The following is a 20,060-nucleotide window of genomic DNA, read 5'->3' as shown; positions in this document are numbered from 1 at the left end:
AAGGACACTACATAATTCTTTTATTTATTTATTTTTTATTATTTATTTGACAGACAGAGATCACAAGCAGGCAGAGAGGCAGACAGAGAGAGAGGAGGAAGAATGCTCCTTGCCGAGCAGAGAGCCCCATGCAGGGCTCGATCCCAGGATATTGGGATCATGACCTGAGCTGAAGGCAGAGGCTTTAACCCACTGAGCACCCAGGTGCCCCAAGGACACTACATAATTCTTAAAGGGACTATCCTCCAAGATGATTTAACAATCGTAAATATTTGTACCCCCAATGAGAGCAGTCAACTACAGAAGACAATTGTTAATCAAAATAAAAGTCATATTTATATGAATATATTAATAGTAGGGGATCTTAAAACACCACTCTTCACAATAGACAGATCATCTAAGCATAAAATCAACAAAGAAACAAGAGCTTTGAATGACACATTGCACCATATGGACCTCATAGATAGGTACAGAACATTCCACCCTAAAACAACAGAATACTCATTCTTCTCAAGTGCACATGGAACTTTCTCCATAATAGACCACACACTGGGTCATAAATCAGGGCTCAACTGATAGCAAAAGATTAAAAATTTTCCCTGCATATTTTCAGACCACAATGTTTGAAACTGGAACTCAACCAGAAGAAAGATCTTCGAAGGAATCCAAACACTTGTAAGCTAAAGATTAACCTGCTCAACAATATTTGAGTCAACCAGGAAATCAAAGAAGAATTTAAACAATTCATGGAAAATAATGAGAATGTAGACACATCAGACAAAAACCTATGGGAAATGGAAAAAGCAGTCCTAAGGGGGAAATACATAGCTTATCTGAGCCTCATTCAAGGAAAAAAGAAAAGAAAAAAAGAAAAAAAAAAGAAAAATCCAGAATACACCAGCTCCCTTACACCTTACAGAACTGGAAAATCAACAAATTAAGCCATGTCCACACACAAGAATGGAAATAATTAAGATTAGAGCAGAGATCAATGAGTTAGAAACTAGAGATACAATAGAACACATTAATGAAATTATAAGTTGCTTCTTTGAAAGAAACAATAAGATCGATAAACTACTGGCAAAAGTAATTGAGAAGAGAGAGGACCCAAATTAATAAAATTATGAACGAAAGGAGAGAGATCACGACTAACACCAAGGAAATAGAAATAACCCACTGAGCCACCAGGCGCCCCTCTCAATGTGGTTTTAATTTGAATCTCCCTGATGACTAGTGACGATGAACATTTTTTCACGTGTCTGATAGCCATTTGTATGTCTTCATTGGAGAAGTGTCTGTTCATATATTCTGCCGATTTTTTGATATGATTATCTATTTTGTGTGTGTTGAGTTTGAGAAGTTCCTTGTAGATCCTGGATATCGACCTTTTGTCTGTACCGTCATTTGCAAATATCTTCTCCCATTCTTTGGGTTGCCTCTTTGTTTTGTTGACTGTTTCCTTTGCTGTGCAGAAGCTTTTGATCTTGATGAAGTCCCAAAAGTTCACTTTCACTCTTGTTTCCTGTGCCTTGGAGACATATCTTGAAAGAAGCTGATGTGGCTGATATTGAAGTGGTTACTGCCTATGTTCTCCTCTGGGATTCTGATGGATTCCTGTCTCACGTTGAGGTCTTTTATCCATTTTGAGTTTATCTTAGTGTATATTGTAAGAGAATGGTCGAGTTTCATTCTTCTGCATATAGTTGTCCAGTTTTCCCAGCATCATTTATTGAAGAGACTGTCTTTTTTCCACTCTATATTTTTTCCTGCTTTGTTGGAGATTATTTGATCATAGAGTTGAGGGTCCATATCTGGGTTCTCTACTCTGTTACACTGGTCTATGTGATTGTGTTTATGCCAGTACCATGCTGTCTTGGTGATCACACCTTTGTAGTAAAGCTTGAAATCAGGCAACCAGATCACCCCAATTTTGTTTTTCTTTTTCAACATTTCCTTACAAATTTAGAGTCTCTTCTGATTCCATACAAATTTTAGGATTATATGCTCCAGGGCTTTGAAAATTACCAGTGGAATTTTGATTGGAATGGCATTAAAAGTATAGATTGCTCTGGGCTTTATAGGCAATTTAACAATGTTTATTCTTCCGATCAAAGAGCATGGAATAGTTTTCCAGCGTTTCTTGTCTTCTTCATTTCTTTCATAAAGACCCAGATTGCTCTGTATTTCCTAGTGTACAGATCCTTTTCTTCTTTGGTTGGGTTCCTTCCCAGGTATGTTAGGGTTCTTGGTGTTATAGTAAATGGAATCAATTCTCTAATATCCTTTTCTGTATTTTCCTTGCTAGTGTATAATAAAGCAACTGATTTCTGTACATTGACTTTGTATCCTGCACATTACTGAATTGCTGTATGAGTTCTAGTAGTTTGGGGGTGGAGTCTTTTGGGTTTCCTATATAACGTATCATGTCATCAGCAAAGAGAGAGTTTGACTACTTCATTGCCAATTTGGATACCTTTTATTTCTCTTTGCTGTTGCTAGGACTTCTAATACTATTTTGAATAAGAGTGTTGAGAGTGGGCATCCTTGTCATGTTCCTGATCACAAAGGGAAGCCTGTCAGCTATTTCCCATTGAGAATGATGTTTGCTGTGTTTTTTTCACAGATAGATTTTATGAAGTTCAGGAAATTTCCCTCTCTCCCTATACTTTGAAGCATTTTAATCAGGAACAGATACTGGATTTTTTCAAATGCCTTTTCTCCATTAATGAGAGGACTATGTGGTTCTTCTCTCTTCTCTCTTCTCTTATTGATTTGTTCTATCACATTGATTGATTTGCGAATGTTGAACAATCCTTGTATCCCAGGGAAGAATCCCACCTGGTCATGGTAGATAATCTCTTTAATGTGCTGTTGGATCCTGTTTGCTAGGATCTTGTTGAAAATCTTAGCATCCATATTCATCAGGGATATTGCATTGAAATTCTCCTTTTTGATGTGGTCTTTGCCTGGTTTGGGGATCAGGGTAATGCTTGCTTCATAAAAAGAGCCTGGAAGTTTTCCTTCTGCTTCCATTTTTTTGAAACAGCTTCAGGAGAATAGGTGTTTTTTTTTTTTTTTTTTGAAAGTTTGGTAGAATTCCCCAGGGAATCTGTCAGGTCCTGGGCTCTTGTTTTTTGGGAGGTTTTTGATCACTGCTTCAATCTCCTACTAGATATTTGTCTATTCAGGTTGTCAATTTCTTCCTGGTTCAACTTTGGGAGTTTATAGTTTTCCAGGAGTGCATCCATTTCATCTAGGTTGTTTAAGTTATTAGCATATAACTGCTGATAATAACTTCTGGTGATTGTTTCTGCTTCTTCGTGTTAGTTGTGATCTTTTCCTTTTCATTCATAATTTTATTAATTTGACCTTTCTCTCTTTTCTTTTGGATTAGTGTGATCTTATTGATTCTTTGAAAGAACCAGCTTCTAGTTTCATTGATGTGTTCTAGTGTATCTCTAGTTTCTGCCTCATTGATCTCTGCTCTAATCTTGATGATTTCCCTTATTGTGTGTGGATTTGGCTTAATTTCTTGTGGATTCTCCAGTTCTTTAAGGTTTAGAGACAGCTGGTGTATTCTGGATTTTTTAATGTTTTTGAGGGAGGCTTGGATGGCTATGTATTTCCCCCTTAGGAACGCCTTTGATGTATCTCATAGATTTTAGGCCATCTCATTGGTTTCCATGAATTGTTTAAGTTATTCTTTGATCTCCTGGTTGATCCAAGCATTCTTTAGCAAGGTGGTCTTTAGCTTCCAGGTGTTTGAGTTCCTTTCAAACTTTTCCTTGTGATTGCACCCCAGTTTCAAAGAATTTTGATCTGAGAATATGCAGGGAATCATCTGTCTTTTCTATCGGTTGAGCCCTGGTTTGTGACCCAGTATGTGGTCTATTCTGGAAAAAGTTCCATGTGCACTTGAGAAGAATGTGTATTCTGTTGTTTTAGGGTGGAATGTTCTGTATATACCTATAAGGTCTATCTGGTCCAATGTGTCATTCAATACTCTTGTTTCTTTTTTTTTAAGATTTTATTTATTTATTTGACAGACAGAGATCACAAGTAGGCAGAGAGACAGGCAGAGAGAGGAGGAAGCAGACTCCCCGCTGAGTAGAGAGCCTGATGCAGGGCTCGATCCCAGGACCCTGGGATCATGACCTGAGCCAAAGGCAGAGGCTTTAACCTACTGAGCCACTCAGAAGCCTCAATACTCTTGTTTCTTTATTGATTTTCTGATTGGATGATCTGTCTATTAATGAGAGTGGCGTGTTATGATCTCCTACTATTAATGTATTCATATCAATATGACTCTTTATCTTGATTAATAGCTTTCTATGTAATTGGCTGCTCCCATATTGGCAACATAGATATTTACAATTGTTAGATCATCTTGGTGTATAGTAGCTTTAAAAATTATGTAGTATCCTTCTGTATCTCTTACTATAGTCTGTAGTTTAAAATCTCCTTTATCTGATATGAAAATCACTACCCCGTCCTTGTGAGGACCATTACAATGAAAGATGCTTATCCCTCCCCTCACTTTAAGTCTAGATGTATCCTTAGGTTTAAAATAGGTCTCTTGTAGACAACATATGGATGGATCCTGTCATTTTATCCTATCTGTCACTCTGTGTCATTTAATGGGCACATTTAGGACATTCACATTGAGAGTGATTATTGATAGATACTTTTTTATTGACGTCATGTTACCTTTGAAGTCTCTCTTTCTTTAGATTTTCTCCATATTTCTGTTCAATGATATTTTTAGGAATTTTCCTCTTTTATAAAACCCCTCTTAATATTTTCTGCAGTTTTTCCTTAGTGGTCCCATACTCTATTAAGTCTTGCCAGTCTTGGAAACTCTTTATCTCTCCATCCATTTTGAATATCAGTCTTACTGGATAAAGTATTCTTGGCTGCAAGTTCTTCTCATTTATTGCCCTGAATGTGTCTTGCCAGCCCTTTCTGGCTTGCTAGGTTTCTGCAGACAGGTCTGACATTATTCTGATGGGCTTTCCTCTGTATGTAAGGAGCTTCTTTTTCCTAGTTGCTTTCAAGAGAGCTTATTTAGGGGTGGGAGGTTGGGGGAACAGGTGGTGGGTAATGGGGAGGGCACGTTTTGCATGGAGCACTGGGTGTTGTGCAAAAAGAATGAATACTGTTACGCTGAAAAAATAAATAAAATGAAAAAAAAAAAAGAACCTCATACTTTAAGGGTGAAGGAGAAAAGGGCATACCTAGGGCATATTTTACATATATACATGGGCATATTTTTAAATTGTTGTGAGGTGTGTTTCCATATTTTAAATATTAATTATAATCCATCATTATAACCACACAAAAAGTATGAACAGAGTCTAAAAAATTTTGGAATTGCCTTAATTCTACATTTTTAAAATTGAAGATAATTTTGTATTCAAAAGAATAAATGAATTGTTATACTAAAAAAAAAAGAGAGCTTATTTACAATTTTGATTTTTCATTCTTACTATCAGGTGTCTTGAGGTGTTTCGAGATTCTATAATCTTGGGGGGAGACCGTTCTGCCTCTGCCACAAATGGAACGCTGGTTCCTTTTGTGAGATTGTGAAAATTTTCATACAGAACTTGTTCCACTATATTTTCTAGACTTCTTTCTTTCTCCTTCCCTTCAGGGATTCTAATAATTCTGACATTGGGACATTTCATGGCGTCATTTATTTCCTTAATTCTGTTTTCCTGACTTCTAAGCTGTTTGTTCCAAACTTTTCCTGATCTTTTCTCTCTATATGTTTGTCCTCCAGATCACTAATTTTATCTTCTGTCTTAGTTACCCTATCTTTTAGAGAATTTAGATTACATTGCAACTCATTGAGAACATTGTGAACATAATCCCTGGTGGCTTTCAGTTCTGCCCTGGTCAATTCCATTTTGTCATCAAGGTCTTTCTGCAAACCACCTATTGCCTGGATAATTGTTAGACTGAATTCCCTTTCCAGCATATTGTCTACGTCAATTGCCATTAGCTCTATTGCAGAAGGCCCAGGCTCTGAATTTTTCTTCTGTTGGGAATTCCTCCTCCTAGTCATTTTGGTGAAGATGGCTGAATGGATGTAAATAATATGTCGACCGTTGTGCAGGCAAGGTGCACCCTGGAATGCTTCTGAGCAATCAAGGGTCCTGACCCAAATGAAAGAAAAAAAATAGAGAAAAAAGTAAAAATAAATAAATAAATAAAGAGAGAGAGAGAGAGGGACAGAGAGAGGGACAGAGACAGAGACAGATAGACACACACAGAGAGACAGGGAAAAAAAACAGAAAGATAAAATAAAAGAAATGGCCCTCCCCATTTGGACCCCAAGGTAAGATTTGTGAAGTATACAAACAAAAACAGACAAACAAAAAGACTGATAAAACTTGATGACAATGTTTATATACATATATATGCAAAACAAAAAAAGAACCTTGTCAAATAGAACCCCAGGTGTAAGATTTATATACTACCAGGACAAACACAAATACACAGAAACACTGGCAGAAGAAAAGGATGGGAGAGTGGTTATAAATTCTCAGTGCGGGTATGGAAAGTTATTTTGATTCTTCCTGGATATATCTTGATATCTCTGTTAAAGGACTCAACTTTCCTAAGGTGATGGGGGATTAAAAATTGGTTTACCTCTAGGGGTAGCATCGATTGGCGAAAGGGGAATACCATGAAGTTTAACTCTATATGAATATTAAAAAATAAAAATAAAAGAAGAATAAACTGAGCTAAACTAAAATTAAAAAAAATTAAAAATAGAAAAGCAAAAGAAAAATACGGGAGTATGTATCAAAATGTTCAGGTTAAAGGTTATTATGGAATTTGGGTTTTTTTTGTTTGTTTTTTTAAAGATTTTATTTATTTATTTGACAGACAGAGATCACAAGGAGGCAGAGAGGCAGACAGAGAGAGAGAGGAGGAAGCAGGCTCCCTGCTGAGCAGAGAGCCTGATTCGGGGCTCGATCCCAGGACCCTGAGATCATGACCTGAGCCGAAGGCAGAGGCTTTAACCCACTGAGCCACCCAGGTGCCCCGGTTATTATGGAATTTTATGTACTGGCCATCTCACTGTGATGGTAAATAGGTTAAAAATTATCTATATAAAAAAAATTGAACCAGAATAGTGGGAACAAATTATAAATAAATGTTGTATCTATGAAGTAGTGGTGTTTGTGCTCTTTTTTTTCCTTTTTCTTTTTCCCTGTTGGCTTTCTGGGGGAGGTGTCTGCCACATGGGTTTTCAGGCAGTGTTTCCTGAGTTAAGTCCTCCTGCCCCCCTCAAGGGGGTGGGCTCTGAGGAAACTGGCTTTTCAGGCTTTTGTTCTTTGGAGGTTTTTTCGTTAGTTTATTCATTTGCTTTCTCTTTCCTTGACAGCTTTTGATGGTTTTTGGAGGTTTAGAGGAAAGTAAACTGCACCCGCACCTCCCTCTCAGAGCAAAGCCTCAGTCTTTACCCCTCTGGGTGCTCCAGAGCACATAAATTCCCCCTTGGACCCTGGGAGATCACGTTCCCAGTCGCGTTCCCTGGGGATGCAGGAACTCCTGCTTATACCCAAATCCATGACCGTGGTGGCTGTTTGGGCAGCTCCAGACCCCCAGAGAGGTCCCAAGCAGTGATAGCACACTGAGATTTTCCCACTGGCCCGGGCTGGGAGTGCTCAGACTTCCTGAGTCTCAGACCGTCTGGCTGGCGCCTGGGTGCACTTCTCTCAGTGGGAGGTGTGGGGCGTGAATCAGACTGATAGCAGGGCATGTTGTGTGCATCGAGTGTGCAAAAAGGCTGTGTTTCTGATGGCTGGCAAGGCTTCCAGCCCCTCACCAGAGCCGCCACCCAGGTACTCTCAGGTGCACTCATGGCTCAGGGACCAAGACTTGGTTTCTTTGCCACACTCTCTCTGGCTCAGCGCCAGGGGTGGCTGTCCTCGGTCTAGGGACTTAAGCCCCGTCCCTAACCACACCAATTCCCACAATTCCCCCCCATGATCCTTTGCTCTTTTTGAATGCTTTCAACCAGACTCCAAGTTAATGCTAATCCCCAGTTGCAAGGCACTCTCATATTGGGGTATTACTTTTGAATGGGTCACTTCTGGTGGTTCCTGACCCCTTTACTTTATCTTCCAATATCAGTCTGATGTTCCAACTCAACTTACCTGCCCACTGGGATCTTTTGCCCTCATAGAGATCCAGATGTGTATAATTCTAATCTCAGACTAATTTCATGGGTGATCGGAGTTCTTTGGTAAGTAATCAGCTCACTTTATGATACAGGTTGAAATGGCCCTTCCTCCTAGATCCCCGCCATCTTGTCTCCCATGACAAAGTAATTTTCGATGAAGAATTCCTTAAACACAACACTCAAAAAACAGATAATCACTCAAAAAATGGGCAGATGACATGCACAGACACTTCTTGAAAGAATACATACAAAAGACCAACAGACACATGAAAAAAAATGCTCATCGTTATTAGCCATCAGGGAGATGGTTAATCTCCCAGGGGGCTGAGGGTTTAGGTGAGCCAGGTATTGGATATTAATGAGAACATGTATTGCATGGAGCACTGGGTTTGGTGCATAAAGAGTGAATTTTGGAACACTGAAAATATAGAATATAATTTTTAAAAATCCTTGTGAAAACATACAGTGAAAAAAAGATCAGCAGGCACAAGTGGATGATCCATTAAGATCTGAACTTGTGGTCTAGCTGGTGACAGTAGCACAAACCAAACCAGACTAATTTGACAAATTTACGTCTACTGGATTCACTATGGTTTTTTTCCAGAATTCATTGGGCAATACAAACATTTTCTCTTTGGTTAACTTCTATATAGTACACTATTAATACTGAAATATTTTTCCTACTATAAGCTTTTCCTTTTACCTCTACAAAGATTGTAAGAATGAACAATTGGAGAATGATACTATCATTGAATTTATTCTTCTGGGTCTGTTGCTATACAACCCAACTCACTCTGCATCTTTGTACTTATCACCACGATAAGTGGAAATATTGTGCTTATCACAGTAACTGGAAAAAGCCTCCTAATTCTGCTGATCCTGATACATAGTCATTTTTGTACACCTATGTATTTATTCCTTTGGCAGCTCAACCTCACTGACTTCCTCCTTACACTGGCGATCACCTCCCAGATGATGATGAACTAACTTCTTCATAGGAGGTCATCTCATTTCAATGTCCCTGGATAAGACAGTTGTCCCTGGATAAGACAGAGTGTATCCTCTTGAGACTCATGTCCTATTACCAATATGTTGCCATCTGCAAACTTTTACATTATCCACTTCTCCTGAACTGGCCCCTCAGTAGACTGATGGCTTTTAGCTTATGGACCATTGACATTTTCAATGCCTTGATACATACTGTCTACACCATGAGATTGCCATTTTCTGGATCCAAATAAACCAATCATTTCTACTGTGAACTTCCTGGGAGTCTTGCATCTCTCCTGCTAAGGTATCTTGACCTATGAGACTGCAATTTTGATCAGAACCACCATTCTGCTCCTGATTCCATTTTCAGTCATCCTTGCCTCCTACACACTCATCCTGGTCACTTATGTTCAAATATTCTTCTGAGCACCAAAAAAAAAAAAAAAAAAAAAAAAAAAAGTCTCAACCTGCTTCATGTCACCTGACAGTGGTCACTTTAAAATATGGAGCCATCATTTTCATGTACATGCAGCCAATCATTTCCCATACTTCAGACCAAGATAAATTTGTGTTTGCCCTCTACACTATTCTGACACCCATGCTCAACCCCATGATTTAGAGTCTTTGGAATAAAGGCATGATGGAAGCCCTGGAAAAAAATATATATTTTCAAGTTTTCACTATATTTTAAAATGTGAATATAAAGCCTCAGTGGATATCATTTTATTGAGTGTAAATGTTGTTTACACTATATGGATGCAATTTGAACTGGCTGATAAAAATCATGTATTAGTCTAGGAGAGGACATATTTCATTCAAATTTTTAACATCAACCAAAACTATTATCAAAAAGATCTAAAAAAAGTGACTTAGTAAAAATAGTCTTGGTAATCACACTGAAAATATAATTCAAAATAATCAATTGTAAAATTAGAGCAACAGTAAGGGGAGAAATCTGTAAGCCATATTAACTCACCAGACAATGATCAGAAGCATGAATCCTGGATTCTTGTGAGAAGGAACTGGAAACAAGGTAGATAGGATAGGAGGATAAGCCCACTGTCTTAAGCTCCAGCTTGGTGTCCTATAGAATCTTACCCTTCCATTAAAAATTAACACTTTGAGGATTCCACATTAGAAATCAGGTGCTTCTCAGCAATTTTATTTTGGTGGCTTAGAAATCAGTCCATTGAGAATCTATTAATAGGAATAGACTCCAGGAGACTTCGTGTTTCTTCCTTAAGTGAATCAGAGTCCTGTGTAACTTTCCCATTGTTGGTATCATTAATTCTTGTTGTTCGCTTCCTTGTTAGCAAGGGAATGAAATAATAGTATGAATAGAAAAATGGGTAACAGTTGACCTAGTAATTGCTTGATTGAAAATTTTGGGAAAACCCAACACTCATCCACTTTCTGTTTTAGTTTAATGTGACTTTAGTGTGTAAAAATGAATAAAGAAATTCTGAAGAGTCATGTATTTAAGGGAACCAAGAAACTGACATGGAATACCATATTAATTCTTTGACCTTTAAGAGGGGAATGCAAGGTTTCAAATATGTATTACCTAGTCTCAAGGATATTCTGACTATAGAGCAATCAGCTAGTTTAAATAGAAAAACTATCCTGAAGAGCCATGACTTTAACTCTGCATTCCTTATCTCAGAATTCACAGTTAATGACATGACGCTTTCATCATAACAAGTCAAACAGGGGCTGGAATACTAATGTCAATATTTTAAATCTCTGCTGTCACTGACTATAACATCTGCTACAAGATCGATTAATAAACAATCTATGAAGTAGCAAGTTCAAAGAGATGTTAGTAGTGTAAAACCTTCGTACAGTGTCACAATGGTATTATCAAGAGTTGGTAATCAATAAAGCTGCCTGTGATCTATCTAGATTAGCTTAGCAATGAAGTATGGCAGGGATCAATTTAACAAATTAACAAATTGTCAATCTAATCAGATTAGATTGGCAATTTGTTTAATCTTAGTGTGTAATTTTCCCTAGTTGTAGTTTATTACAAAACAATGCTATTCTCACAGTTATATCATGAGAATTTAAAAAATAGCTTCTTCTAAAAGTGGTCATTTGTGACTTTATAACTTGATTTTTTTTAATTTAATTTTATTTTTTCAGTGATCCAAGAGTCATTGTTTATGCATCACACCCAGTGCTCCATACAATACGTGTCCTCCTTAATACCCACCACCAGGCTCACCTATCTGGCCACGCCCTCCCCCACAAAATGCTCAGTTTGTTTCTCAGAGTCAACAGTCTCTCATGCTTCATATCCCCATCCAATTTCCCCCAATTCACTTTTCCTTTCCTTCTCCTGATGTTCTCTGTGTTATTACTTATGCTCCACAAGTAAGTGAAAACATATGATAATTGACTCTATTTGCTTGACTTATTTCCCTCAATATAATCCCCTCCAGTCCTGTATATGTTAAAACAAAAGTTTAGTATTCATCATTTCTGATTGATGCATAATATAACTGTGGCCATTGCTGCTATGAACATTGGGGTACAGATGGCTCTTCTTTTCACTACATCTGTATCTTTGGGGTAAATACCCAGTAGTGCAATTACAGGGTCATAGGGTAGCTCTATGTTTAATTTCTTAAGGAATCTCAACACCATTTTCCATAGTGGCTAAACCAACTTGCATTCCCACCAACAGTGGAAGAGGGTTCCCCTTTCTCCACATCTTCTCCAACAGTTGTTTCCTGTATTGTTAATTTTGGTCATTCTGACTGGGGTAAGTTAGTATCTCAATGTAGTTTTGATTTGAATCTCCCTGATGGCTAATGATAATGAACATTTTTTCATGTGTCTGTTAGCCATTTGTATGTCTTCTTTGGAAAAGTGTCTGTTCATGTCTTCTGCCCATTTTTTGACGTGATTATCTGTTTTTTGAGTGTTGTGTTTGAAGAGTTCTTTATAGATATTTGATATCAGCCCTTTTTTTGTAGTATCATTTGTGAATATCCTCTCCCATTCCTTGTGTTGCCTCTTTGTTTTGTTGACTGTTTCCTTTGTTGTGTGGAAGCTCTGAATCTTTTTATGTACATGTATTCATCTGTTCTATCACACAAGTGAGATATTTTAAAATCTCACTTGGAGTCAAATTTTCTACACCTGTAAAAAGGAACAAAATTGAATAAAAGAAATACCTAGATTTATCACCTACTTCATTTAATGAGATAGAAGATCTTTCTTCATTAATAATAACTCTGTTCACTTAATTCATTTATTTTATATTATATGCAACAATGTACCAAAGACAGTGCTTAACAAATATCGAGATGATCTCCCATATTTTCCAGTTTCTGTGAAATTTAAGTCATAGACATGTGATTACATTTGTGCAAAAGAGGTTGAACATGAATAAAATGTATGATTTCTAGCCATCCATCTCTGACTTCTCCATGGAGACATTGGCAATCACATGATCCAGAACGACACAGCTGCAAAAGAATGATAACAATTTCATTTATGTGATCATATCTCATTGTGACAAGAAAACTTTGCTATCTTAAAACACTGAAGTTGCTTATTGTAATAGTTAACTCTGAATGCCTTAATATAGAATAACATATTATCAGGATTTCTCATAATATTTTTCCAACTTGTTACAGGAACAATTCACCATAATGTCATATTTTTGATGAGCTTAAGGAAAATACAAGGTGAAGTGAATGATTGATTTTTTTTCTCTTTCTAAAAATTATATGTGCAGCATCCTCTGTATATTTTAGAAGAATGAGAAGTCATAGATTTAATGAAGTTATTTGAACAATATGCATAATTTACTGAGTAATTTTAATTTCTTTCATAATTAATATTTTGAGATTGGTTGTCCCAATATTCCTATAACAATATAAACTGTAATTTAAACATTATATAATAATAGTTAAAATCCCTCATGTGCAGGGGTGCCTGGGTGGCTCAGTGGGTTAAAGCCTCTGCCTTTGGCTCAGGTCATGATCCCAGGGTCCTTGGATCTAGCCACACATCGGTCTCTCTGAAATGTGGGGAGCATGCTTCCTCCTCTATCTCTGCCTGTCTCTCTACCTACTTGTGATCTCTGTCTGTAAAATAAATAAATAAAAAAAACCATGTGCAAAGAAACACAGGATTTTTATATTTAAGTCTACTTTTTAGAAATAACAGGTATTTATAGCTTTTGTGGATGTGTTAAAATTGCCCAAGTGTCAGTTTGCCTTATGTTCATTCTTTTTTTTTTTTTTTTAAAGATTTTATTTATTTATTTGAGAGAGAGATCACAGGTAGATAGAGAGGCAGGCAGAGAGAGAGAGAGGGAAGCAGGCTCCCCGCAGAGCAGAGAGCCCGATGCGGGACTCGATCCCAGGACCTGAGATCATGACCTGAGCCGAAGGCAGCGGCTTAACCCACTGAGCCACCCAGGTGCCCTGCCTTATGTTCATTCTGATTTCATTTAAATTTTGCCCCCTGTATTTTACCATTGTTACATCCTGAAATGCTAGTTTACTTCTCTGAAATGAACCCATCTTATTTTATGAGACTATTTTTATTCACAGGAAAAAGAGTCTTAAAACAATAATATTGTCCTTTCAAGGGATTGAAGCATGCCTGTATTAACAATTAGTCAGTCTGAAGTTTAAATTCTGCTAAATCAAGTGTCTCCTGCCTTCCTCCCCCACCAACATCTTCCTGCAACTCACTAAAGCTAGAAGAGTGGTTATGTGAAGGGTCCTATGATTAAAACTAGAATTGGAGAACTTTCTGGTTTGGGATAGTTCCCTAGTTCTCAGCAGCTTCCTTGGGTGTATTGACACTAAATGTGATCATGAGTCTGACTATCATGCACCCCTGTCTTTTCCACCTCACTGTTAGCTATTCATTCACAGGCTATGTACTAGGTGAAATAAGGTAGAAGGTCTTTCCATTTCCTCCCACATGTTGGATTAGCCTTCACTGGCATCAATGTCATCCAAACTCTGCCTTATCCTCCATCCACTGGCTTCTCCAGCTACCATTCAGGCCTGTAAAATAGTCCCAAGCTGTTCACCAGGCTATACTGGTATATAGCAACAAAAGACATTCTGATCTGCCCAATCTTCTGTAGCCATCCCATGCACTGAAAACTATGTTTCTTGGGGGATGATTCTGCACTCTGATGCAGACGACAAACATCACAAGGTAAGTATTTGCAATTCTTCTAAATGCTGCTGCTTATTAGATCTCCAACACCTATTCTTATGACAATCTGGGGTCATGTTAAAGCAGAACATTAAATGTCTTTCTTTTTGCAGAATTTTTTTGTAACTTCCTTCTATAGGTCAAATAAAAGGTTTTTTTTTTAGATTTTATTTATTTATTTGACAGAGAGAGATCACAAGTAGGCAGAGAGGCAGGTAGAGAGGGAGAGAGAGGGAAGCAGGCTCGCTGCTGAGCAGAGAGCCCGATGCGGGACTCGATCCCAGGACCCTGAGATCATGACCTGAGCCGAAGGCAGCGGCTTAACCCACTGAGCCACCCAGGTGCCCCAAACAAAAGGTTTTGTAAACTGTCATTACATGTATTTTTTGTCCTCTAAGAAAGAGAAAAAAAATACTATCTTTGGGGTACTGTGGTGGTTCAGTCAGTTGAGTGTCTGACTTTGACTTGGGTCATGATCTCAGGGTCATGGAATCAAGCCCCGTGTCTCTGGTTGCACACTCAGAAAGAAGCATGCTTATCTCTCTCCTTCTGCACCTCCCTCACTAGTTCTCTCTCTCTCTCTTTCTCAAATGAATGAATGAATGAATGAATGAATAAATATATAAATAAACACTATCTTCAAAACTTTGTAGCTTTTTCATTTTTTAATGTGAGAAATAAACTGTTTAGTATTCACAAAAGAATGCATTGTCAAAATATCTTGGATTGCAAACTCAATGCACTTTGAAATATACATAATTTTCTTTGTCAAAAAATATTTTTTAGAAAATTTTTCATTGTATCAACATTATAATTAATGTTGTTATTGGAAACAGGTAAGCAGTAAGATCAAGTAGGTATCATCTGGATTAAAAATTGTATTAAAACAGCGGCTTGCTGCGGAGGAACGGCTGTTGAGCTACGCTGGGTTCAGGTTCCTGGCTGGTTGGTGACTCCCGTGCTCTGCTTCTCCCCACTGAGCTGCTGCCTGGTGAAGAAGAAGCCATGGCGCTCTGGGTCACCAGGAATGCAAAAGTTAATGTGGAAAATAAGGCGAAGATCAGCATGGCAGGGGCAAAGTGCGTGCCTCTGGGCATGACTGCGGCCTCCAAGCCCGGGCTGAGGCCAAGAACAGCCCTTGGAGACATTGGTAACAAAGTCAGAGAAAAATCACAGGCCAAATTGCCTCTGAAAAAGGAAGTAAAAACTTTGGTTCCTGGAAAAGTTATTGCTAAAAAAACTACCTAAACATCTGGAGAAGGCACCCGAGCCTGTGCCAGAACATGAGCCAGAACCTGAGTCCGTTAAAGAAGAAAAACTTTCACCTGAGCCTATTTTGGTTTATACTCCCTCTCCAAGCCCAATGGAAACATCTGGATGTGCCCCTGCAGAAAAATATCTGTGTCAGGCATTCTCTGATGTAATTCTTGCAGTGAATGATGTGGATGCCGAAGATGGAGCTGATCCAAACCTTTGTAGTGAATATGTGAAAGATTTATGCTTATTTGAGACAACTTGAGGAAGAGCAAGCCACCAGACCAAAATACCTATTGGGTCATGAAGTCACTGGAAACATGAGAGCTATCCTTATTGACTGGCTAGTACAGGTTCAGATGAAGTTCAGGTTACTTCAGGAGACCATGTACATGACTGTTTCCATTATTGATTGGTCCATGCAGAATAATTGTGTGTCCAAGAAGATGCTGCAGCTGGTTCTTGTCACTGCCATGTTTATTGCAAGCAAATATGAAGAAATGTACCCTCCAGAAATTGGTGACTTTGCCTTTGTGACTGACAACACTTATACTAAGCACCAAATCCGACAGATGGAAATGAAGATTCTAAGATCTTTAAATTTTGGTCTGGGCTGCCCTCTACCCCTGCATTTCCTTAGGAGAGCATCTAAGATCGCAGAGGTTGATGTTGAGCAACATACTTTGGCCAAATACCTGATGGAACTAACTATGTTGGACTACGATATGGTGCACTTTCCTCCTTCTCAGATTGCAGCAGGAGCTTTTTGCTTAGCACTGAAAATTCTTGATAACGGTGAATGGACACCAACTCTACAGCATTATCTATCATACACTGAAGAATCCCTTCTAAGTGTTATGCAACACCTGGCTAAGAATATAGTCATGGTGAATCGTGGGCTTACAAAGCACAGGACCATCAAGAACAAGTATGCCACATCTAAGCACGCGAAGATCAGCATGCTGGCACAGCTAAATCCTGCACTAGTTCAAGATTTAGCCAAGGCTGTGGCAAAGGTGTAACTTGTAAACATGAGTTGGAGTACTATAATAATTGCAAATAAAATTGGCACCATGTGCCATCTGTACATAAAACAAAAACAAAAACAAAAACAATAGTATTAAAACATAGTTTCAGGGATGTTGGGGTGGCTCAGTTGGTCAAGCAACTGCCTTCAGCTTAGGTCATGATCCCAGGTCCTGGAATTTAGTCCTGCATCAAGCCTTTTGCTCATAAGGGTCAGAAGGGAGCTTGCTTCTCTCTCTGCTTGAGAGTGCATGCTTGTGCACTCTCTCTCTCTGACAGATAAATAAAGAAAATCTTTAAAAAATATATAGATTCAAAATATGACAAACCACAGTGAACAGATCTTCCTCTGTGGTAATAATACACATTATTTTATGTTTTCAGACATTTATAACAGAATGAAAAATAACGAGTAATATATAATCCCTTTACATATAACCAGAAATTTATACTTTTTAACCACATTAAGTTTTGCTATTTTTAAAATATGCAAACTGTGTGAACTATTAAAAGTTAAAATACAGGGGCGCCTGGGTAGCTCAGTGGATTAAAGCCTCTGCCTTCTGCTCAGGTCATGATACCAGGGTGCTGGGATTGAGCCCAGCTTCAGACTCTCTGCTCAACAGGGAGTCTGCTCCCCTTCCTATCACTTTCCATGCCTCTCTGCCTGCTTGTGATCTCTGTCTGACAAGTAAATAAATAAAATCTTAAAAAAAAAGAAGGGGGGACAAAATGGCCCAGAACTAAGAGGAGGCGCCATTTCAACCTGTACCCTAAAGTGAGCTGATTACCTACCAAGGAACTCTGATCATCCATGAAATCAGACTGAGATTAGAATTATACACATCTGGATCTCTACGGGGGCAGAAGATGCCAGTGGGCAGATAAAGCAGAGTGGGAACATTGGACTGATATCGGAAGAAAAACAAAAGGGGGAGGGAGCCACCAGAAGTGACCATTGGAAAGTAATACACCAATACGAGAGTGCCCTATGTTCCCTATGACTGGGAACAAATATTAACTTGGAGTCTGGTTCAAAGCACTCAAAAAGAGCAAAGGATTGTTGGGGGAAATTGCAGGAATCAGGCGGTTAGGGACAGGGGCTAAAGTCCCTGGACCAAGGACAGCCACCCCTGGCGCTGAGACAGAGAGTGCAGTGAGGAAACCAGGTCTTGGTCCCTGAACCATGAGGGAGCTCGTCTGAGGTTGCATGGGGTGCAGCTTCCATGAGGGGCTGGGAGCCTTGCCAGCCAGCAGAAACAAAAAGTTTTTGCAGTCCCCACATATGAGCCCCGCCATGCTATCAGAGCCTGGGTCTGGCCCCATATCCTCCACTGAGAGAGGTGCATGCAGGCACCAGCAAGGAGCTCTCGGTCCTGGAAAGACAGTACTGCCAACCCAGACCAGCGGGATAATCTCAGTGTGTGATCACGGCTTGGAACCTCTCTGGTGGTCTGGAGCTTCCAAAACTGCACCACTGTCGTGGTTTTGGGTACACGCAGGAGTTCCTGCATCCCAGGGACTGTGACTCAGAACATGCTCTACCAGCATCCAAGGGGGAATTTATGTGCTCTGGAGCACCCAGAGGGGAACAGACCGAGACTTCTCTCTGAGAGGGAGGTGCGGGTGCAGTTTGCTTTCCTAAAAACCTCCAAAAACCATCAAAAGCCACCAAGGAGAGAGAAAAACAAAAAACAAACAAACAAACAAACATAAAAAACCTCCAGAGAACAAAAACCTGAAAAACCGGTTTCCTCAGAGCCCACCCCCTTGAGGGGTGCGGGAGGACTTAACTCAGGAAAAACTGCCTGAAAACCCAAGTGGCAGGCCCCTCCCCCAGAAGCCAACCAGAAAAAAGAAACAAACAAACAACAACAAAAAACCGACAAGAAAAAAACCACCACTACTTCATAGACACACCTTATGTTTTTAATTCGTTCCCACTATTCTGGTTTATTTATTTATTTATTTATTTATTTATTTATTTATTTATTTGACAGAGAGAGAGATCATGAGTAAGCAGAGAGGCAGGCAGAGAGAGAGGAGGAAGCAGGCTCCCCACTGAGCAGAGAGCCTGATGTGGGGCTCAATCCCAGGACACTGAGATCATGACCTGAGCTGAAGGCAGAGGCTTAACCTACTGAGCCACCCAGGTGCCCCTGGTTTATTTTTTTTATATAGATAATTTTTTAACCTGTATACATCACAGTGAGATGGCCAGTACATCAAATTCTATAATAACATTTTAACCTAAAATTTTGGTACATATACCCATGTTTTTCTTTTGCTTTTCTATTTTTTAAAATTTTTTAAAATTTCATTTTAGTTTAGTTTAGTTCATTTTTTAAATTTTTATTCTTTAATATTCATATAGAGTTAAACTACAAAGTAATCCCCTTTTGCCAATCAATCCTATCCCTATAGTAAACCAATTTTTAATCAACCCTTATTGTTGGAAAGTTGAGTCCTAAAACAGAGATATCAAGATACACCCAGGAAGAATCAAAATAACCTTGCTCGCCCACACTGAGAATTTATAACCACTCTTCCAACTGTTTCTTCTGCCAATGTTTCTGTTTATTTGTATTTGTCCCAGTAGTATATAAATCTTGTACTTGGGGTTCTTTTTGACGAGGTTCTTTTTTTTTTTGTTTTTTTGTTTTTTTGTTTTGCTTTCATACACACACATATATTTTTTTCTCTTGTCACATACTTTTATCAATCTTTTTGTTTGTATACTTCATAAATCTTACCTTGGGGCCCATTTGGGCTGAGCCTTCTCTTTTATCTTTCTTATTTTTTCCTCTCTCTCTCTCTTGCTCTCTCTCTCTATTTCGCTCTTTCTTTTTTTTTTCCTTTTTTCTCTCTTTCTTTTTTTCTTTCATTTTGGTGGGGACTCTCAATTGCTCAGAAGTGATCCAGGGTGCACCTTGACTGCACCATGGTCGGTACATACAGCTACATACATTCATCCATCTCTCACCCAAATGACTAGGAGGAGGAATTCCCAACAGAAGAAAAATTCAGAGGATGGGCCTTCTGCAACAGAGCTAATGGCTACCAACATAGACAATATGTCAGAAAGGGAATTCAGGCTAACAATTATCCAGGCAATAGCGAGGTTGGAGAAAGCCATGGATGACAAAACAGAATTGATTAGGGCAGAACTGAAAGCCACCAGGGATGATGTTCACAATGTTAGGGCAGAACTGAAAGCCACCAGGGATGATGTGCACAATGCTATCAATGAGTTCCAATGTATTCTAAATTCCCTAAAAGCTAGGGTAACTGAGACAGAAGATAGAATTAGTGATGTGGAGGACAAACAGATAGAGAGAAAGGATCAGGAGGAAGCCTGGAACAAAATGGTTAAAAGCCACAAAAACAGAATTAGGGAAATAAATGT

The 20,060-nt window shown here is 38.8% G+C and overlaps 1 pseudogene; it reads left to right on the top strand.

Annotated features, from left to right (window-relative positions):
* Positions 1-15,379: 15,379 nt before the first annotated feature.
* LOC123938925 lies at positions 15,380-16,658 on the top strand (annotated as a pseudogene).
* Positions 16,659-20,060: the final 3,402 nt, after the last annotated feature.

This window comes from Meles meles, chromosome 3 (assembly GCF_922984935.1).
Source record: "Meles meles chromosome 3, mMelMel3.1 paternal haplotype, whole genome shotgun sequence".
Taxonomy (NCBI): Eukaryota; Metazoa; Chordata; class Mammalia; order Carnivora; family Mustelidae; genus Meles; species Meles meles.
Note: the sequence above shows the minus strand (reverse complement) of the source record. Positions and strands in the feature narration are given on the sequence as shown.